Genomic DNA, 24,184 nt, shown 5'->3' on the forward strand with positions numbered 1-24,184 from the left:
ATTCACATGTATTATCACACTACTTGAAAAATTTTTTTAATATTTCTATATAAGAAAGTTATCAAGTGTGGACTAATCTTAAAGTAGAAATTTGAAAGCTATTAGTTGTCTGAAGTTCTAATTCTGATTTTCTTTACTTAAATTGGCAGTAAGATGAAACAGATATGAGAGTTTTGTTTTGGAAGCAATCCCAATGACTACAGGATAGTTTTTATCCATAATTCATTCTTTAATTCTACATCACAGAACACAAAGGGTGGGTGGGCATTCACATTATTGCAAACCAACTCTGAAATATAAAATATTCTTCTTAATTTTAACCATGATTTTTAACTTCCTTCTGCACTGTTTACAATTATTAAATAAGAGACTCCATCTCTGGAGTAAGAGACACATCCCTACAAATCAAGAATATATACCATGGAATACTATGCAGCCTTAAAAAAGAATGAGTTCATGTCCTTGTCAGGGACATGGATGAAGCTGGAACCCATTATTCTCAGCAAACTAACACAGGAACAGAAAACCAAACACTGCATGTCCTCACTCATAAGTGGGAGTTGAACGATGAGAACATATGGGCACGGGGAGGGGAAGAAACATCACACACTGGGGCCTGTTGAGGGTTGGGGGGCAATGGAAGGGATCTCATTGGGAGAAACATCTAATGTAGATGATGGGTTGATGGGTGCAGCAAACCACCATGGCACATGTATACCTATGTAACAAACCTGTACGTTCTGCACATGTATGCCAGAACATAAGTAAAAATAAATTAATTAATTAATTAACCTCTTCATTTAAAAAAAGCATAAAGACTTTTTTCTTCTTTCCCCTGAGGATCTCCAAGTCAACATAGTAGTGCCACTACTCCCTCCCTCTATCTCCTTTCTTACTTATATGCCTATAACATCAGTCCTTTTTTAGTAATATGAAAACAAATTTGTGTCTTAAATCTGTTGATTTGGAGAATGATTAAAAACAGCTAAATGTTGAGAAACAGAGGGCTTAGATGGCAGACAGAGCCTCTTTTACTTGCCAAAACATGATTTCCTGTTGCACAAGCAAATGAGGAGGCTTTAAAAGGTTTAACTGATGTCCTGGGCAGCTCTGAGCTTAACAACATGACATTTTGATAAGAAAAGTTTGTAAATAAATGAGATACATAAGGGCTATGTTTCCCTGGAAATTCTCAGGGTTTTAATATCTAACAGATAATGTGTTTTGAGCTTTCATCTAATTCTCCATTCTTGTGAAATGCAGTGACCCTGAACATTGAAGATCTCTCCCTCACCTAGGATTACGAATCTGTCTGGAAACACTAGCCACATATTGCAGCAGATCAGTAACTGGGACACATAAACAGATCTGATGCACCAAACCCACACTGTACATTCAGACTTGTAATCCAAGCCCATGAGACACATGAGAAAGCAAAAGGAGTAAAGTATCAAAAGAGGCCAATGAAACAAAGATGGCACAAGAGCATTGTAAGAACTTTATTGCACTAACAATGAGTTGACACTTCTCCATCTTGAAAAATCCCTGCACATTAATACTATAAGAATCAATCTCATTAGCCTACGAAACAATATTAAAAGAGAAAATTTTTTTCCTATATTCATTGGCTACAAATAACACATTTAATCAGCTGAAAGGGATGTATCTCTATAGAGAAAAAAAAATCCTTCAAGCATACCATTCTATTAAACAGTGTCATGCAGAAACTAATCTCAAGGTTTTAATAATTTTTTAATGTAAGAGAATCCTTAGGAGAGGAATTTTACAAACCAGTGACCTAAAAATAAGCTGGTGGCATAGGGAGCTATATACAGAAGCACTTCAGGAAGGGGGGTGGGTAAGTGGGCATTGCAGTCACCGTAATAGTAAACTATGCTAAGCGCATAGTTGCCAGAGACCTAAAAATGCTATAAGACTTAGCACTGGACAAAAAAAAATGAATATTTTCAGAGCATCTACTATGTTCTAGGTGCTATAGTTGCATTACATATTTGATCTCTTTTTATCTTAAAAAGCTGTGATATAAGGAGTAGCAGCGGCATCTCTAATGTATAAATGAAGGCCCAGGATTCAGAAAAGACAAGGCAAGTCACATCTAAGTGTCAAGATTGTTCAAAAGATTTAGAAACAACATATACAATGTTTCTTAATAAATATAAACCACATATAGAAATGCAGATATATAGTACTTTAAGATTTTATAGTTAACTTCTGGTTCAATAATGCCATACAAAGCATACAGATGCCTCTTCTCCCTTCCAAAATCCCTTTGAAATAACAGTGAAGGGAGACAAAAAAGAATAAATTCATGGCACTGTGAAATCAAGAGAGGATGCCTTCTACAGATATGACATTCATATATTTTCACAAACTTCTGATAGATAAAGAATTATATTTATACAGTCAGCCTTACAAAACTAAAATAGTTCAGCTTACATGTATGAGAAGGCTGTAATAGAGAATGCCATTCACTCTGTTGGAACAGATACACATTCAGGAGGGCTGTAGCATTCATCTCCAGCTGAAGCCCCAAGAACTTTTAATGAAAAAACAGTGAAATATTTATTTGGTAAGGACTATTAGTGTGAGTGTTTGGCTGAAGACTTAGAGAAAGCCTGCAAGAACTCCAAAATACTTCAGTGAACCTGAAAAATAAAACAAGAATGACTTCCTCCAAGAAGTAAAATTCCCTAGAGGTCACTGTTATAGGTGGCTTTTGTCCTCCCTCAAATTCGTATGTTAAGTTTCTAACTCCCCAAACCTCATAATGTTCCTATAGTGTTTGCAGATGAGGTCTCTAAAGTGATAAGTTAAAATGAAGCCATTTGTATGGGACCTAATCCAATACAGTTGGCCTCTTTACAAGAAGAGATTAGGAGGCAGCTAGGCACACAGGGAAAAACATGTGAAGACAAAGGAAAAAGATGGCCATCTATAAGCCAAGGACAGGGGCCTCAGAAGAAACCAACCCTGACAAAACCTTGGTCATGGACTTCCTGCCTCCAGAGCTATGAGAAAATTATTTCTTGTGTTTAAGCCACCCAGTCTGTGATGTTTTGCAATGACAGCCCTGGCAAACTAATACAATCTCGTATCACCCACGGTAAAACCTTACTTCAAAAATTGTGGGAGTTCCAGGATAGCCTACCAATCTCCACTGATGGATCCTAAAGGGAAGTCTATAGTCAATCATGCCATTTAAGACAGACCTTCTGCAAAGATCCTATACGAGCTATTTCCCTGAATCAATATACTTCTCATTTTAAACATATGATAGTTCCACAAAAACTCAACAGACATCTAAGGAAAACAGGACGAAATAGAAAAATGTGACCCTCGATGGATTAAAAATAATACATCGCAGAGATGCAATCTCAAAAATAAAAATTCTAATTAGTATTTTCGGAGTGCTTCAAGCTATAATGAAATGAAGAGCCAGTCTCAGAACAGAGAGCTATTTCATTTGAAATTTAGAAAATCCTTTCTGAGGCTGAGCGTGGTGGCTCACTCCTGCAACCCCAGCACGTTGGGAGTCCAAGGCGGGCAGACTGCTTGAGGTCTGGAGTTCGAGACGAGCTTAGGCAACATGATGAAACCCCACCTCTACAAAAAATACAAAAATTAGCCTAAAGTGGTGGTGCATACCTGTAGTCCCAGCTACTCAGGAGGCTGAGGTGAAAGAATCGCTTGAGGCAGGGAGACAGAGGTTACAGTGAGCCAAGATTGTGCCACTGCACTCCAGTCCAGGTGACAGAGCAAGACTCTGTCTTATAAAACAAAAAAATCCTTTCTCAACAGCCTGCTTTTAAAATCTGCAAAATCTTAATTTTGAACATGGGCAGTTAAATATTGTCTTTGTTCTTTTTGCATTTTTTCTTATTCTTCCCAAACCAAACCCAGACCAATGGATGCTCAGGGACAACTGAGGTCATCATGTATTTAAAAAAAAAAAGAAAGAAAAAAGAAAACCACTCTTCCTAAATAACCGATTTACTTATAAATGTTTTTTAAACGCTTTAGTCATATTTCACAGTAGTGATTCATTCACTGTGGTCTTTGCATGCCAACTAGGGCTTCCCTGCATCTAAAGATGTAGATAAATACCACTGAAACCTTTGTGAATGATTTGTGGAATTTCCAGTGCCTTCCCTACGAGTGTAATAAAGTCTCAAGACTTTTTTGCGTTGTCTCTGATTAACTTCCTGCTTCTTCTGAACTTGTGTTCTCTTCTCTGCTTTCTGTGAGTCCTGTAAGTCTTGTTCACTGGTATCAACCCCAACATAGAACATGGCCCCATCTCCTGGATTTCTTTCTCCTTCTATGTCAGCTGTCAGTGATTAACTTCAATAGAGATTCGGAGGTAAGAGCAAGGGAGACAGCATATCAACACTATAGAAAGTTTACAATGAAGTATTAGACATTTGTTTTCTTTAAAAAAAATCATTGACTTTTTACAACTCAGATTCAATTTTCCACTCTTTTGCTCAGCATCTTACTCTCTCTCTCTCTCTGTTCAAGCTGTAGCACAATTTTTAAAATTTTGCTTCCATTTTATTACGAAGTCCAGCACTCACCTCCAATTTCATCAACTGATAGATTTTTAAAATGTGATATATTCATACAACAGACTATTATTAGGCAATAAAAAGGAATGAAGGGCCAGGCACAGTGGCTCACGCCTGTAATCCCAACACTTTAGAAGGCCGAGGTGGGCCAGATCACCTGCGATCAGGAGTTCAAGACCAGCCTGGCCAATGTGGCAAAACCCCATCTCTACTAAAAAAAAAAAAAATTAGCCAGGCATGGTGCCGGGCGCCTGTAATCCCAGCTACTCTACTCAGGAGGCTGAGGCAGGAGAATCACTTGAACCCGGGAGGCGAAGGTCACAGTGAGCCAAGATCTTGCCACTGCACTCCAGCCTGGACAAAAACAGTGAGACTTCGTCAAAAAAAAATTAAAAAGGAATGAAGTACTGAAATATACTACAACATGCATGAACCTTGAAAACATTATGTCAAGTAAAAGAAGCCAGTCCCAGAAGACCACATATTCTATGATTCCATTTATATGGAAAGTTAAAAATAGGGAAATCTATAGAGACAGAAAATAGATTAACGTTTGCCTAGGAGTGGGAAAATCAAAGGGAAATGGGAAGTGACTGCTCTATGGATATTGAATTTTGCTTATAAGTGATAAAACATTCTAAAATTGATTGTGCTAATTGTTGCATGACTATAAAAATATTAAAAGTGATTGTACACTTTAAGTGGGTAAAATTTATGGCTTGTAAATTAATCTGGATAAAGCTGTTATAAAACGAACAAACAAAATGTACTTACACCTAGCATTCCCTGCTGACAATTGCAATCAATATTTTGTGGCCAGAGGGGGCGCAGCAGGTGAGCAACAACCTTTAAAGAAGGGTGTCTTAAAAGGGTTTTTTCCTCTCCCGGAGTATAATATGCAATGATGGCTTCCACATTGATTGATATCTGTGATTTAGTAACATCACCAACCTTCTTTTGGCATACTGATTGTAGTTCATTGCCACCTGTTCTCCACTCATCTCTTGCTGTGATTCCTATTGTTCTGTTCATTCTATTATTAAATAAATCTGTTTCATTTTATAAGGCTGTGTTTTGGCTCGTACTACACAACAATAAGCCCTTGGAAACTTGGCTCTTCACACTTACTTCTGATATCATTTTAATGGATTTTGGCACACACAGGCAAACTACAGGTAGTCCATTTTCTAAAGGATTCTTTTTTCAGAATTGATGAGAAGATATTAAAATCTTAGATAAGTTTTTTTTTAATTAAATTTTCTTTTTGAGCTCTTCAAAACTGTAAGATGATGAGTAAAAAAAAAAAAAAATTAGTAAAGCCAAAGTACCTCCTCCGATGAGCAGTTATTTCGAGTGAACTAATATTTGAACTGATCATTTTCTTAGTCATAAAAAGTATGAACAAATACATTTTCAAATTTATGTCCATCATTGTAGGCTTATTTTTTGGCTTATATGGGTCCAGGAGGACAAGGAGTAGACCCAGGTCTTTGTCCTAGATGAGGGTGGCCAGAAAAATTAAAATCTGAGTCCATGTGAAGGTGCTCTCAGGACATAAAGGACAATACTAGGTTGCAGAAAGGAAAAGAACTGCATCTGAAGCAAGGAATCTGCAAAGGACACACAAAGCCGATGATTGGGTCCCTGCGGCAGAGCCTTGAGAGATTCCCTAAGGTAATTAGATACATGAAGTGAGATGTAGTGGGACAGAGCTTTCCAGGAGCTGCTGCAGCCAGCCTATAAATAAAAAGTGTTGTGAAAGATACTGGCATTCTGATTCTTTAAGCTTCATTTTTTCTTGAGTACTTAAAATGTAGTAGATTCTATGCCCATGCATATTTCCCAAAATTGTAAGTGAGAATTGGAAATGCAACTCTCAAAACTTCAAATCTGAAAAATTATTCAATCTCAAAACTCATATTCATACTATATATAATAACTTATACCTCTTCCCTCCTGTGACTTTCACATATCAGCTGGAGTTGGGGGAGAGGAGACTAAAGCACCCTCCAGGCACAATTTACCACAAGTTCCCAAATAAACCTTTCACCAACTCAATATGAGAAAGCATAGATGAGAGAAATAACAGCATGCCAGGTTCAACCGAGTCCATAGGTGAGTGTAGCTGCTCAGTAAGTGTTTGTTGATTAAAATTAAGGATGACTAAATCCATGCCCAAACTGAGTCCTTACAAAATGCCACCATAAAATATAAATTTTAGAAGAGTCAGAATTCTGAATACTAACTGCAATGGAGATACTACACAAAACCAGTCATATTAACTCCTATGACCCTACAGAACAAAGAGCCCAACTGAAAGTAAGATATGCTGTAATTATGTTGATCTTGGCTTTTGCAAATTCCCAAAGCACAGATTACTATCCACTAGGGCCACTTAAACCATTTACTTATTCAGTTACTCTGAGGCTTCCAGAGTGAATAGGCAACCAGTCATGGTAATTCCATGAACACTTTATGATAGCCCAAAAAATAAAAATAAAAATAAAAATGTGGGACTCTTTTTGAAGATGTCAAAGAACATCTTTCTCTTTCCCATTTTCTAAATAGAAATCTCATTATGTTACTAATTATGCATGACATCTCTGGAATAATTTATCTAGAAAAGAGAGTTTCAGTGTTCTCTCAGTAAATTAAGAAAAAAAGATTTATCAAATTAATATGAAATGCAAATTTCCTGAATAAAGTCTTAATTCTATTGACAGTATTAACCATTTATGCACAATTAATTATTCTCACACAAAGTTCATTTGTGACATTGTTCCATATTTGTAAAATATAAGGAATTTTGGCTGATAAGTTTTCATAAGGATGTCTTCAATAAACCTGCTACTTTTCTAATAGGTACTGATATGGTTTGGCTCTGTGTTCCCACCCAAGTCTCATCTTGAATTATAATCATGTGTGAAGGGAAGGAACTGTAATCCCCACATGTCAATGGAAGGAGGTGTTTGGATCATGGAGGCAGTTTCTTCCATACGATTATCTTGATAGTAAGTGAGTTCTCACAAGACCTGATGGTTTTATAAGTGTTTGGTAGTTCCTCTCTTGTCCATTCTCTCTTCTGCTGCCCTATGAAGAGGTGCCTGCTGCTTCTTCACCTTGCATCATGATTGTAAGTTTCCTGAGGCCTCTTCAGCCATGCAGAACTGTGAGTCAATTAAACCTCTTTTGTTTACAAATTACCTAGTCTTGGGTAGTATCTTTATAATGGTTTGAGAATGGACTAATACAGGTACTTATTGATTATAGGCATTGAACTATCACATATTCCAATAAATAATCATGCATTCTACAAGCTTAGTGAGGATAGGGCAAGATAAACAAGATGGGAAAGCTTTTAAGCAGAGAAGGAAATAAAAATGTGTAACTGTGAGGTGAGTATTTCAAAATCAGGTCAATATTTAAGATTAATTCCAACACAAATACAGTAAAATAATTTTTTTAATCACAAAAAAAGATCAAGTTCAATGTTTGTAATTAATAAAGACAACTAAAACTATTGAAGGTGCCAATTTTTTAACTACAGACAACATAATTCACCTACAAGAGTTATCTGAACAGTTTCTGACACTTTTTTAAAAATCTAATTTTATTAGCTGCTACTGCCAAGGAAGGCACCAAGTTAAAATGAAAATGGCATACAAAGTGCCCTTCAGCATAAAATCACCAAAATGTTCCATGCTATTAACAACAAGCACCTTGATTATTCACAGAAAACTTCATTTCAGTGCCTTTGACTGAAAAGGGGTTAACTTAGTGAACAGGGTCCTCCATTTATTGCATACTTTCTCTAAAGCCCTGGACATTTCCAGCTGACAAATACAGACACAGTTTTCATTTTCAGAAACAACATTAGTTTGCTGCACCGTTGGGTGAAATCCAAGCATTTAGTCAGGCTTGTTTCCCTTGCTGCCTGGCTTAGCACATGTAATGAGAATTATGTCTTTCACTTCCATGCCAACTTGAATACATTAGAAGCAAGAATAACAGAGTCAGCACTATATCAAGATAGACATGCCCACAGAAAATAATCTAATGTGTCCTTACCCAGGTGGCATTCAACTTCTAAACACTGTAACTAATGAACCACAAAAAGCTAATGACAAACTACACTTTTACATTAGTCTCAGAAAATTTCATAATTTAAACTATTAAACCCATTTGTCCTCTTTTTTTTAACCCATTTGTTCTTTTAAGCAGAATAACCTTAAGATTGCCCAATAATATACTCCACTATTTTTTGCCATTTTGAAAATAAGTTATAAAAGTAACATAGAAAGAAGATTAGACTTTACTTGAAGGGTTAAAAGGGTATCACAACAAACAATATAATTTTCTAAAGAACAGTTAGGATCATGGAAAGTAAATCTGGATACCCATAATTTTTCACTTAGTTTTATATATAAATTTTGGACTTTTTTTCAGTAAAGTGCTAGGATCTAGACTCTATTATTTTGCATATATTTTCTAATTTTAGTCTTATAATCCTAAATGAAGTAGATAATCATTATCTCAAAATAAGGATTTTAAAAACTGAACCTTAGAGAAATTAAGTAAATTACATGGATGGTCTAGAATCCAAATTTTCTGCTGAGTTATCTAATCACTAGGCTATATGACCTCCCTAGGAAGTTTTGTCCTTTACAAACAATGACCACATGCTTCTATCATTTTCATTCTATTATTTAATTTTATTTTATATTATTCTATTTCATTTGTTATAATTTTTCATTGTATTTGATTCCTAGTGCTTATACTCTCCAAAGATAAGATTTTTCTTACAGGAGTTAATATTGATAATACCAAATTTGCACCGTTTCTTGCATTTTTTTTTTTTTTTTTTTGAGACAGAGTCTTGCTCTGTTGCCTAGTCTGGAGTGCAGTGGCATGATCTTGGCGCACTGCAACCTCCCCCTCCTGAGTTCAAGCAATTCTCCCACCTCAGCCTCCCGAGTAGCTGAGATTACAGGCACATGCCACCAAGCCCAGTTAATTTTTGCATTTTTTTTAGTAGAGACGGGGCTTCGCCATGTTGGCCAGGCTGGTCTGGAACTCCTGACCTCACGTGATCCACGTGCCTCAGCCTTCCAAAGTGCTGGAATTACAGGTGTGCACCACCACACCCAGCCTCTTGCATTCTTGAGCTAACACAACTCTTGCTGTTTGATTAATATTCATTTATTAATTCAGCAATTTTTTTTTTTTTTTTGGCTACTGTGATAGATACTAGCTATCCCAATGGCCACTCACAAGCCCCTTCCCCTTGGCTCACCTCTGCTTTAGAATTTAGATATTTTCAATATTCACTTTCCAGACTTCCTTTCCACTAGGGATGGCTATATGACACGGTTCTATTCAATGAGAGGTAAGTACAAGTCAGCTGGGAAGTTTAGAGAAACATCTCTGCTGCCTCATAAAAGTGGTAAATGTTGCTAGTACCACCCCTTACCTCCTCTTTCTGCTTCGCTTGTAAACATAATGCCTGAAACTGAGGCAGCCATCTTATGTCCATGAGTCAAAAACATAAGGGCAAAGAACGACACACCAAAGCTGGCAGTGCGGAGATAAAGTCTTGAGACTTTTCCCTAACCATGTGACAACTGAAACTTGAGATTCTTGTAAAGTATCAGTGAAGATCATCTAGTTAAAGGCTCTCTTGGTTGTATTTTCTGTATCCCAGAACCAAAAAGCAATTCTAACTCACCCTGGTGCTGACCGTATTCCAGAGGATACAGCAGACGTTCTCATGAAGCTCATATTCTGGAAAAGACATTCAACAATAAACAAGTAAAGAATGTTAAGCACTGTGGAGAACAGTAAGTATTCAGGATAAGGAAGTAAAGAGTGACAAGAAGTGCCTAAGGGAAGTTTCTCTAAGGAGGTGGCATTGAGCTGAATAAATATGGGACCGAAAAAACATGTTTTGGAGAAAATTATTGCAAGCTGAGGAAACAGCATCTACAAAGGCTATGAGACAAAGAAATGCCTTACATATTTGAGGACACACAAATGGTCAGAATGGCTAAAGCCCAGTGAATTAGAAAGAGCAAAACGTTGCCACAGAAGTAAGCAATTCAAGGCCGGGCGCGGTGGCTCACGCTTGTAATCCCAGCACTTTGGGAGGCTGAGGCAGGCGGATCACGAGGTCAGGAGATCGAGACCACGGTGAAACCCCCTCTCTACTAAAAATACAAAAAATTAGCCGGGCGTGGTGGCGGGCGCCTGCAGTCCCAGCTACTCGGAGAGGCTGAGGCAGGAGAATGGCGTGAACCCGGGAGGCGGAGCTTGCAGTGAGCCCAGATCGCACCACTGCACTCCAGCCTGGGTGACAGAGCGAGACTCCGTCCCAAAAAAAAAAAAAAAAAAAAAAAAAAAAGAAGTAAGCAATTCAGTTAATATCCATGGAAATTTATTTGAAAGCATTAAACTTCTTAAATCGCCATTCACTTGACTTTTGGCAATTTGCTTCCCTGCACTAAAAGTTTTTTGTAGAACATTATTTTATCTCAAATATCATTTATCCATGACAACCTTGGAACGATTTCAAACACACAAACACTCACCTGTTTTTAAGGACAATAATAATACCAAAAACTTTCTTCGAAGTTTGACTTTAGAGATGCAGGAGATGAATAATAGTGCTGACTGGTACCATAAAATCAGCTCTCTGAACAGAGGTCTGGCATATTTTTCACACTTATTTCTCTAAGATACTATCGATACTAACCTACAGCTCTTCTTCTTGGTTTTTCTTTTTAACTGAGTTAGCACCAAAGAATAGAAAAAATTAAACAATTTCCTCACAGCATGTTCAGAAATTTTGACATCCACATTTAATGATGAACTATGGGATTCCTTCAAGCCACCATCTGTGAGCAGAGCTGCTTTAGGAGCAGCAGTGCAAAGATGTTGGATGTTTCACTCCATGAAGAGACAGCTGGTAGGATAAAAAAAAAAAAAAAAAAAAAAAAAAAAAAGATGCACTAATCTAATCTATTAATCTGGTTTCCATATTCCTTTGTATTTGCATTATGGAAATAAGCTAAGGATGATTGCCTTTCACCTTGCACCTAAAAGGGAAAAAATGATAAATTTGCAAAAGAATATAACAGTTCTACAAATGGAATCAGAGGGAAACAATGTATCCAGTGGCGAGACGGGATTCTCTTTTAAGTATTCTCTTTTCATGCGATTTGAAATTTTAATATTAATGTGCAGGTGATCAAGTAAGTCTTCAGTAAAAGCATCATAAGGCTAAATGTTGAATCAGAGGATAAACATAGACACATCCATTGAAATAAAAAATATCATATTATGTTTTCCTTTACATTGGATTGAAATATTTATGAAAGTTTCATTCCATCGTAGGAGAAAGTTTTTCTTTACAGAGGAATTTCAACTAATAAATGTTGAAGGAATTATAATATTAGAATATGACCGTTTTGCAACCCAAATGAAAGCATTGATTCAAGCAATAACCATCAATATATAAAACCATTAGGTAACAGGTTGATGGCAAACTTTTCAATTGGAGGCATCAGGCTGTCACCACCAGAAATCACTGATCAATTTGTGTTACAACTAGTGGGGCCATCTGGCATAGTACCTCCCAATGTGATGAATAGAAAGCACGTAGGCCCACCTAAGCAATATTCTGACCAAGAAGTTGAATCTGAATCTAATCAAACTCCCAGAACTTTCATTTACAGGAAATAGGTGGAAAGGAGGAACAATTATAACATCAAAAGAAAGCAGGCCGGATGCAGTGGCTCAACCCTGTAATTCCAGCACTTTGGGAGGCCGAGGAAGGTGGATTTCCTGAGGTCAAGAGTTCGAGACCAGCCTGACCTACATGGTGTAAACCCCATCTCTACTAAAAATACAAAAAATTAGCCGGGCATGGTGGCACACACCTGTAAACCCAATTACTTGGGAGGCTGAGGCAAGAGAATTGCTTGAACCTGAAAGGCAGAGGTTACAGTGAGCAGAGATCTTGCCATTGCACTCCAGCCTAGGTAACAGAGCAAGACTCCGTCAAAAAAAAAAAAAAAAAAAAAAAGCCAAATCCAGAGGATGAGCATTTTATAGAACATCTATAGCAAGTCAATAGCCTGGAGAAAAAGCTAACGAGAAGAGTGCCTTACGTGAAAAGAGACTTCCGAGGTATAACCCCTCCAAACATGTCGACTTCTTTGAATCTTCATTCTGAAAAATCATTTCTAAAGAGACTTTTTAAAATTAAGGAAGAGTAATTTTGAGCTGTGTATTAGGTGATAACAAATAATTATTTTTAATGTTCATTGTGCTAGTAGCACTATGGGAAAATAGTTTTGATTTTTTTTTCCCCCTTTAGAAAGGCATACTGAAGTTTACAGGGAAGAATTGATATTAGGTGTGGAATTTGCCTTAAACTAAATCAGCAAAGAAGTAGGGGATAGATGCAGCAAACACAGCAAAATCCTCATAATCTGAGTGATGGGTATAGCTTATTGAATTATTTGTCCTATTTTTTCCTATTTGGAAGTTTTCATAATGATTTTTAATGCTCATTAGTCAGAGCTTCATTAAGTACTTTGTATGAAAATGTCTTTCTAGGACAAATGATATTAGCAAAAGGCAATTAAAAAGAAAATATATGGCTGTTGAAAATGCAGTAATAAATACAAGCTGTCCTGTATCCATGGTGCACCACAGGTAAAAAGCCATTTGCATTTATATATGACATCTTTTCATTAACTATTTATGAAATGCATCTATTATCAATCCCTGCTTAATAAAAGAAATAAAACAATAAAAAAATTAAAGAAGGGCTCAGAACTGATCCTCAGTTCATATCATTTTTAAGAAAAAAAGTCATATCATAGCCTAACCATGCAAATAAGTTTTACCCATTTAGAGTTTCTTACAGAGCCATATAGTCAACTATCTATAGACTTCCACAAATTTAAACATCAGTCCTTTTTTTATAGCTCTGGAATTTTGTCTGTTTAAAAGGGATCATTGTAAATCATTGCAGTCTTTTTAGAGAGAAATCTGGCAGTGTATGGCAAAATATTAAAATATTCAAACACTTACATTTTGAAATCCTATTCCTGGTTCTACATCCCAAGAGGAAATTGTTCAAAAGAATTTTTAAAATAGCTGCGTCATAGCCAAGTATTTATGATAGCAAAACTTGGAAATAATGTCTAACCAATAGAAACACTTAAGTGAACCAACTCAGTGAAATACTATGGAAAATATGAAGATTATATAGATATATACAGTAGTGTATATTCATACTATTAAGTTGATGGAAAGTATAACTGTAAATTCACTAGATTTAAAGTGATGTTCTAACACCATTTTAGCTGTGACTTTGAATACGCAAAGGGTGTGCTATGCAACACTGTAGCTTAGTTTCCTTCAGAGCGTTATCATCAAATTTTATCAAAAGCAATAGATAAATATTAGCTCTTATTCTGATTACTATCATTATTTATCTTATTAGAAGGGGCCAAAAAGAAATGTAAAGCATAGTATGTTTGGGACAAAGGAAAAATAGGTATCACTTTTGTAAAGATTTTTTTTCAAATCCTGTATTGTTTAAAATTTAAACTCAAAGGTTAAAGCTGAGTCATACACTTCTCAAATTTAGGATGACTTCCTTCTCTAGATGTATTTGATTTACTCAGGCAGTGTCTGTGTCTGACACTTCTGTCAATCAAAATCTGGTAATTAAATTTAACAGTACAGTTAATGTGATAAATTATAGTCAAAGATTCTCTGTTAACCCATTCTTATATTTCTGGGGGAAATAATTGTCTATGATTTATTTATACATTGCTTAATTTATTTTTGCCAATATTAAATTTATATATTTGTCTTCGTATTCATAAAGTGTGTTATCCTGCAACATTTCTTTCTCATATATTTCTTTTCAATTTTTTTAATGTTTATTTTTTGTAGAGATGAAGTCTCACTTTTTTGCCCAAGCTGGCCTCAAATCCTCTTGCCTTGGCCTCTCAAAGTTCTAGGATTACAGGTCTGAGCCACTGTACTTTTCATTGTTTTTAATCAAGGTATATTAGCATCATAAAGTGACCTAGAGAGCATTAAATTTTGAAAAGTTTAGAGAAGTTTCCATAAATTAAAGACCATTTGTACTCTTTTCTTTTTTCCCAGTTTTATGATTATTAGCTTTTTGAAGGATTGTTATAACTCATGTGTAAAACCATCTGGGCCTGGATGAGTGTATGTGTGTGTGTATATCATAGTGTGTGTGTGTATATCGTATGGTGTGTGTATTTCATAGTATGTATGTGTGTGTTGTGTAGACTTTTACTGATTCAGTTTCTTTTTACATATTTATACTTATATATTTATACTATAGGTATATTTAGATTTTCTATATCTTCATAAACCAATTTTCTAGAAAAATGTCCATGTTTTCTAACTATTCTAGTTTATCAGCATATATTTGTTTATGCTATTCTCTTATGATGTTTAAATCTCTGTTGTATCTGTAGTTCTACCCAGTTTTGTTCCTAATATTATACATGGCTTCTCTCTATCATTCTTGTCAAAGACTGACTATTTAATTCATCTTTTAATATAGTCAGCTTTTGGCTTTTTGAAGTTCTCTATAATTTGTTTTCTAATTCACCAAATCTGCTCTTTTCGTTACCGTTTCTTTCTTTCATTCTTTTATGTTTGCTCCATTGTTCTAACTTCTTAAGTTGAATACTTGGCTTATTAATTAGTCTTTGTTTTTTTTCTGTGATAAGCAGTTAAGATATAAGATTGAAAATAGCTTCAAGGCAAAACTCGTTCCTGATTAAATATGTGTTCAATTATAGAAAACAAAGATTTATGGTTAATAATTTAAAATGGAGAAATAATAGAAGAATATCAACCATCTAAATTATTTCATAAATATTAAATTGGTGTGATAAATAGTGTTAAGTTAGCAAATTCAGGCGATGTTGCTAACTTGTTCCTCTTGTTAAATAAAGCCCATGAGAAGTGGCACATAGAAAAGGAGAGTCGAAAATTTGACAGCTATATTGCAAAAGAACTCAACTTAGATAAAAGTCAGGTAAGAAACAATAACAAAATTGCCAAGACTTCTAATTTACAGTGATGGCTTCTCAAACTGCAGGATATTCCACACAGGGCTTCATTAGTACTCATTACGTGTCTCAAGCAAAGTTGTTTTTCAAGCACACCTCTCCCTTGCTTGATGACTTTCATTAGTACCTGAAAACCCTACCATTAAGTAAAGAGCTTTTAAATGAAGAAAAAAAAAAGTTTTCATTAAATTTAATGGAAAAATTATGATATGTTTCATCTCAACACAAGATACCCAAACAATTTTCACAGCTAGAAAAATATATCAATTGAATAAAAATGTGTTTTTATTAGTAATAAACAGCAATTTGGGAGTAAACAAATACAGCTTATATATAAATGGCAATGTTGTACTTGCTTTATTTTTCTTATTTCTGAAACTTTTTTTCACTAATACTTCAAACTTGGGGGGCTCATGCTTATTTTGCACTTAAAGTAAAATTATCCCAGAAAAACACCTTTGGGTAAAATATAGATTAAGTATATAGAGGCATAACAGACAGAAGACTCCCAGAAGATACTACATCTTCATCTCTTGCTTAGAGATGAAGAGAATAGCAGGCAGAAGTACTTGGGAGTATGTACAGAGAGCAAAATGCTTTGGCTTCATCCATACATGGAAGGCAATTCAAATGTGATCCATACATTTGGATCTGACTAAAAATTGTTATGTCAAGTAATTGTCAAATGTGTCATTGCCTGAAATCACAATGTTGAAATGCCCATTTTTATAGTATGTTTTTTGGTGAAAAGGTTGTTAGACAGTTTTTCAAGTCATTGTCCAAAATATTAGCATTTTGCAAGAGTCATTCTGGCAAAAAGTTGTTCACCGAACAGTCATTATAGAGGGTAAGTCTGAAGAAAGTTACAAATGGGAAACAGATTATTTACTCAATAAGAATATATTCAATGCTTACTTAAAACAAGTTGGCCTGCTCATGTAATCTAACCCTTAGGATTATTTAACTACCTAGTTTATCTTTTATTGAGATTTTGCTAAAGGAAATGCCATAGGCTTAACTGCTTTAACCTGAACTATGGCTTTCCTTTGGGAGATTTCTGCAAAACAAAAGGTATATCATTTTGCTACAATTTAGCCTCACTTTTTAGAACAGAGTAACAGCAACTAACACTATTAACCATACAATATCGAGATAAATCTCATATATTGAAAAATTATTGCTACAAACCAAGAGAGTCTCTCTAAAATAAAATTATATTCATTCAGGAATAGGACATTGCTAAGGGAATATGAATGTCATAGTAAACTATGTACATATTGACAGAGATAAAAGAAGATAATTTTTTAAAGGAAAAAATGAGGAGGATTACACAATTGTTTTGAGAGAATTTTCTTTGGCTACTAGGATCAATAACAAGGGTGACAGTAGTCCAGGCAGTTGAACCAGCAGTTGCTGGGCAGATGTCCTTACAGAAGTATTTTTTCTTGCAAGAACTCAGTCACTGTCATGAAGACAGCACCAAGCCATGAAGGGTCTGCTCCCAGGACCCAAACACCTCCCACCAGGCCCTACCTCCCGCACTGGGGATAACAATTCAACATAAGATTTGGATGGGGACAAAGATCCAAACTATATCACATTCTAAAATAACGGTTCTGGCAGCTGTATAATAGAGAGCAAAATAGAGGGAACAAGCACGTATGCAGAAAAAGCCTTCAGAAGATTAGAGGCCCTGTGAGTGCTAATAAATGGCTGCAAAGAGTGGTTCCTACAGCAATCTATAAATAATAGTTGTTGTGTAGGAACCATTGTTTGAAATCCGGAAGTAAATCACTAGGTTAAGAGAGCAGATGCTGAAATTTCTTCACAAATCAACTCAAGTCCTCAGACTGATGCCTGAAATTCACTAAACTAAGAGACTATGATATATGGTCATTTAGGCATAAACGGGGATAACCTAGGCAAAAAGAAAAGAGAACAATCCAAGGAAATGATGAAATTATAGCACTTGGTGACAGGACTACAGGAGATGAGAAGGAATCATGAACTATAACTCTGAAATGGTCACAGGACTCAGAACAGAGGCCACATAGCTACTAAGCTGCATGTGTCCATTTGGAGGTCTACATTGTACTTGTTTGAGTTTCCTTGTCTGTAAAATGGTCAAAAACAAAAGTTTACACCACATGATATTGTGAAGATTAAGTGAGCTAAGAAATATAAGCACTTAGAATAGTGCCTCAAAAATTGTAGGTGGCTCAGAACGTACACAGACTTTGTTTAAATACATTTAAGTAAAATGTCAGGTACCTCCCACATTTTGTTTTGTCTTCCAATAATAGCAATTCCATATGGCAAGCTAGAAAAACTGAAGTTAATATTTACAATGTCTTTTCAATATAAATATTCTTGACAGATGACTTAGCTGCCCCATTTTCTTAACTTTTATTTTTCATCAGTTATTTTCTATACACTCAGTTACCTCCTTTAGAAATCTTATCTATTTTGTGGCTCCCTATTGAATTTAATAAGATATTTACTCTTAATAATGTAGTAACTCCAGGTAAAACAGTATGACTAGTTGAAATTTATTTTCTAAGTTAATACTATATTTAAATCTCTAAATAGAGCTCCTTTGCAAGACTAAGGTCAAGTTACAAAATAATCACCTTTGAGATGATGAGTTAAGATCTGTAGACCTGCGAGAAAAGGAAACGGCATTCTTACACTCAAAACATTTGGGAAAAATGATAAAAAGAAGTATTTTTATTTGAAGTATGATTCATACTACTCCTCCAGCAATTGCAAATACAATAGAAGTATTTCATTACATTTCAATACCAAAATTATAAATCAAATAGCTATTTGGAGCCATAAGTATTTACCATATATAATCAATTTTTCAGTCACAAGTGCTGGTAGGAATCAATGTTAACGTTTTTGTTCTCTTCCTTTTAAAAATGGCTAAATGATGAATATAGTTATCACAAAGAGATTAAGGGATTGAAAACCTTTGAATTGTTACTAAATCCTGAATCCTGTTCTGAACTTGAATTTGCTTTTATGGAAATTTAAAGCACTAGCAGTTTGAACCCAGTCTCCTTTTTATATAAATGCCATTTATTTCTTGAAGCTTGCTTTTAATAATTGCTTGTCATTTAAATGCAAGCCGACTTCTTAGTAGGTGCTGAAACTGTGTACCAGGAGTGAGGGTAAAATTAAATGACTCATTTCCATTATGATCAAAGCTGAAAACCTTTTCTTGTTATTATGTTGTGAATTCCACCAAATAACTACACAGTCATTTATTGAATTTTTCTTCTTTCAGACATTTACATTCCAAGCTATTGTATAGTAAGTGAACTGGTAACTTTTTTCAATATACTTCAAAATTTTACTATAAAATGCCCTGCAGCAAAGACAATACTAGCTATTACCTAGCAGTGGGGTGAGCTAGTTTACCCTTACTAGAGTTTGACATTTAAACGAAGTCCAGAAACATAAATTAAAAACATCTTAAATGATACTATAGATTAATATTCAGCAAAGAACACATTTGCCATTAACTAATTTTGAAAAAAATCTCTGCTTGCAAGAAAAAAAAATTAACCATCTTTCCTAAACAAGGTATTCTGTTGTGAGTAACCTTCAAATATAATTCCCAAGGTCACAAAGCATCTTTGCTCTTTTTTTGCAAATATAACAGTTTCTATTCCTCTACTTATATCATTCTAATGAAAGAAAAACAGAAACTCTACAACCACAAAAGTAAAACCATGCAATTGCTAAATGGCAAGTGTCAAAGGTCAAGAACAAAATATCTGTAATAAACTCTAAGAATTCTGGTAATTGTTTGCAAAAATATCTACGAAAGATTGATGTGACTATATGATGGTGGTTTGTTGAAGTGAATTTTCTAATCTCCTTTAAAATCTTTCTCAAGATCAGCCTGGTTTTAGATGAAGAAGTATTTTAAGTTATCAAAAACTAGTAAAAACATGTTCTTCATATGCTTGGCAAATTGCATTTCTGGTTTCTGGTACTGAAAAAGAAGACAGCAAGACATCAATCAATTGATATGACATGCCACAGACTCTGTAAAGAGATGAATTAGGGCAGTGTTACGTGCAATACTGACTATTAAAAACAATACAAGCATCCTGGCTAACACGGTGAAAACCTATCTCTACTAAAAATACAAAAAATTAGCCAGGCGTGGTGGCGGGCACCTGTAGTCCCAGCTACTCGGGAGGCTGAGGCAGGAGAATGGCATGAACCTGGCAGGAGGAGCTTGAAGTGAGCCGAGATTGCGCCACTGCACTCCAGCCTGGACGACCGAGAGAGACTCCATCTCAAAAAAACAAAACAAAACAAAACAAACAAAAAACGATATGAGATCATAGTATAATTTTTGCAGGTAGCTTTCACTTTCTTCTTTTACTTTCTATATTCAATCTGTTGCCATGGGCTATCGTTCTTCCATCATCTCCCTTCCTTTTCTTATTCTTTCTTCTTCTTTCCCAGGTTTTCATTATGTTATGCCTGAGTAATTATGGTATTCTCTTAGCTCAGTGGATCTCAGATATCATTCTGAGTATCTGTGCAGCTATATCACAGAGTTACAGATAGAGGAGAAAGTGAGAAAACAGAGGCAATGTAGTAGGTCTCTAAGAACATCAAGTTTATTCATCTTAGTGTTGTGTCCTTTACTCTGGGAGTATGTCCTTCCTGCTGATTTGATGTTAAAATTTCATTCCTGTATGAAACAGTGAAGACAGTATGTGGTAATTTACTGTTTATATTTTGTTGTTGGGGTTTTTAAAATATTCTTTCCTTCAAGATAAATAATTGACAACTACATATTAGTCCTTAAGAATTTTCTAGGAGCTTTATTGGCTTATGAAATTCAAAATTCTACAAAACAGTATAGCTGATCTCCCTGAGTCTAGTTGCTTCTAAATTCACCATTTGTTAAGGTTGTAGGATGCTCTGCCTAAAACCCAGGATTAGGCCAATCTATTAATGTTCAAGAAATTTTAATACCTCTTTGTTGCATTCAACATGTATTTCAACACCCACTGCAGCCACTACAATCTAGCTTTATTGCACATAGGTGTTCACCTGCTCTGGTCAGGCAAGTGTCCTCACTGTCTCCCATACATATTATCCTTCTTTCAGCTCCAGGCTTTTGATCATATTCTTAACCCTTCGGAGAAAGAAAAAATCACTCTTTCTCAAATTTAAATACACTATTCCAATAAGTGGTTGTTCATCCTGTTTGCTTGTTCTAGTTCTCTATGAGAATCAAATTTCCTGAATTCATTTTCTTGGTAAGTAAGCCAGTTAATCTTCTTATTATTACTGTCTTCACTATTTCCAGTAGCCTGTGCACCTTCTCAAGGAGACCACCTTTGAGAAGAATTTGTACTAACATAAATTGAACTATGAAAGGTAAAGCCTGGTTTTTTTCAAATCTGAGTAGTCATGTTTCCATTACTTCCATTTCAAAAGCTATCTAGAAAACTCAGAATTTTGCTTATCACATACATATCAGTCTTACAAATAGAGCAGTGTTTTGCAGTTTCATAGGTATTAATAAATGAGCCAGAGATGCCCAAAAAATTTTGTTATGAATATATTGAATATGTTAGGACTAACTGAAGCTTAAATCAACAGACTGTGGCTATATTTAAGGTAACAATCATATCCAATTATTTCTCTCACTATTTTAACTCAAACTTCTTTAATTTCTTCCCTTGCAAAAGAGTATTAAACACCCATCTCTGTATTAAAGACAACACAACTGTGGTATGAAATAGTATCTATGAAAGTATATGGTGGTTCCTTATTGCCAACCTAAACTCATTTAATGCAAAAACTTATTCAATATACAACATTTTGATAAGCATCAAAATTGCTTAAAATTGTTGGAAATGTATAATCCTGTAACGTTTGAACAAAAATGTCAATTAGAAAAATGAACCTACTTTGAAGAATCACTATATCTGTGTTGTCACTTTTGTACACATACTACATCCAAGTGGCTGGGGCATAGTAGAAACTGCTCTACGTTTAGAGTCAGAAAACACACACACACACAGACACACACACACACACACACACACCCTGTGGCAGGGTGAATGTGGCAATTTGTCTCTTTTGAGTTTTCGTTTCTTCATCTGTAAATAGGGGGAAATCAAATACCCTTCAAAAGTTGTTTGATCCTGTCTACAGATGTTGTGATGAAAAAAAAAAGACAAAACTTGTTTGAGAATTAAGTGAGGAAATGCCTATGAAAAAAATTTGCAATATTGTTGTGTCACTACAGGGAAGTCTTAATTAAACAATGCTTCATTAAATTTGTGCTCAAGTACTGTAACTATAAGCCAAGAAAACAAAAGAGGCAAGCTGCCTGCAGTATCTCTACTGAAAAAAAAGGTGAACGTGAAAGAAGACACCTTTTACATCTTTAAAACTTGCAACCAATGGTAATATTTCAAGTGACACAAAAATATTTTTATTGTGCAAGTTTCTATTTACTGCTAATTTTAAAATATTGTTTCTTATTCCATCCAGTTTAACTGACAGGTTCAACTTTCTCCTTCGCTAATACAAAATTAATGGCTCAACAAACAATCATGCACTGTATTATCACATAAAATTAAAGAGATTTATGCAGAAAATAAAAAATCTAAATTACATGTGATTTTTATAAAAAGTCTCTTTGCATGAGCCATTTCAGTAGATTAAAGAGGTCAAAAGCCAATTTGCAGTAGGCTGAAGAGTGGATAAGAGGTGAGGAAGTGCAAATGGCAATTATATGCTTTTCTTTTAAGATGTTCCCCAATGAGATACCACCTCACACCAGTTAGAATGGCGATCATTAAAAAGTCAGGAAACAACAGGTGCTGGAGAGGATGTGGAGAAATAGGAACACTTTTACACTGTTGGTGGGACTGTAAACTAGTTCAACCATTGTGGAAGACAGTGTGGCGATTCCTCAAGGATCTAGAACTAGAAATACCATTTGACCCAGCCATCCCATCACTGGGTATATACCCAAAGGATTATAAATCATGCTGCTATAAAGGCACATGCACATGTATGTCTATCGCTGCACTATTCACAATAACAAAGACTTGGAACCAACCCAAATGTCCATGATAGACTGGATTAAGAAAATGTGGCACATATACACCATGGAATACTATGCAGCCATAAAAAATGATGAGTTCATGTCCTTTGTAGGGACATGGATGAAGCTGGAAACCATCATTCTCAGCAAACTATCACAAGGACAGAAAACTAAACACTGCATATTCTCACTCATAGGTGAGAATTGAACAATGAGAACACATGGACACAGGAAGGGGAACATCACACACTGGGCCCTGTTATGGGGTGGGGGGAGGGGGAAGGATTGCATTAGGAGATATACCTAATGTAAATGATGAGTTAATGGGTGCAGCACACCAACATGGCACATGTATACATATGTAACAAACCTGCACATTGTGCACATGTACCCTAAAACTTAAAGTATAATAATAAAAAAAAAGGATGGAGGAAGCTGTGATGGAATCTACAGGGAGGCAAAGAGATAAGAGGGAGGGAAAGGAAGGAAGGAGTAAAGAGGTACTTCAGTTCAAAGTGAGCAGGGAAAAGAGAGGAGAGAAATTTGTGGGATCAGAATTCAGATTTCTGTCAGACAATGACAACAATAAGAGCCTCACTTTTGCTACAGCCCACACTTACGAGTTTTTTTCTTTAATTGTTCGCCATTTGAAAGAAACTGTATATTTTTTCACATTGCATAATTTACTAAAATCACAAATGACCCACAAAATGCCAAATTAAAGGAACACTTTCCAATCTATATTTTGCAGTGAGGCATTTGACATCTTCATCTTCTTGAATCTTCTTTCTCCATTCTTTGTAAATCTTCTTTAAAGTCTCCTTTTCCTCAGAGGGCAGCAGCCTCAGCTCCCAGTTCCTGGTTCCTAATTCCTGATGCATGCCTGCTCTCAGATTTCATGCCCTGCCTTTTATACCCTGCTCCTTTGACAAAAAAAAAAAAAAAAATAGTACTTTTCCAGTGCAGAAACCTGGCAGACAGCACCTTAACCAAGCGATCAGAGTTTACGTCACCTGTATGAGGACACATCCACATGATGAAATACTCAGGACACGGCGTCAGTCCATGGGGGTCTTGCCAAGAATGCAGAACCTCCATCTAATCCTGAGAAAACATCAGGGAAACCCAAAAGGAGAGATGTGCCACAAAGCCACTGGCCTGGGTTCTTCCAAAGCATCACAGTCATGAAAGACAGAAAAAGACTGGGGACCATCCCAGACTGGGGGAGACAAACAAGACATGACACCTAAATGTAAGTAAGATCTAGACCAGGAAAAAACACGAGTGGAGCAACTGGTGAGATTTTAGTGCAGTCTATTAATAGGACAGGATCATTGTTAATTTCCAGGTTTTTATCATCGGCCCGTGGT

At 35.6% G+C, this 24,184-nt stretch overlaps 1 protein-coding gene across 3 annotated transcripts in view; it reads right to left on the reverse strand.

The window, feature by feature from the left end:
* Nucleotides 1-10,349: 10,349 nt before the first annotated feature.
* NUP35 (nucleoporin 35) overlaps nt 10,350-24,184 on the reverse strand; it is a 95,584-nt gene continuing 81,749 nt past the window's right edge. Inside the window, exon 10 of one of the 3 annotated variants that reach the window (XR_009214003.1) lies at nt 10,350-10,367. The gene's annotated coding sequence lies outside the window, so the exon portion shown is untranslated. Of the gene's footprint in view, nt 10,368-23,848; nt 23,919-24,184 lie in introns of those variants that run through there. The other 2 variants (XR_009214001.1, XR_009214002.1) reach the window with 2 other exon arrangements.

The sequence above is a fragment of the Hylobates moloch genome, unplaced genomic scaffold, assembly GCF_009828535.3.
Source record: "Hylobates moloch isolate HMO894 unplaced genomic scaffold, HMol_V3 SCAFFOLD_1, whole genome shotgun sequence".
NCBI classification, from domain to species: domain Eukaryota; kingdom Metazoa; phylum Chordata; class Mammalia; order Primates; family Hylobatidae; genus Hylobates; species Hylobates moloch.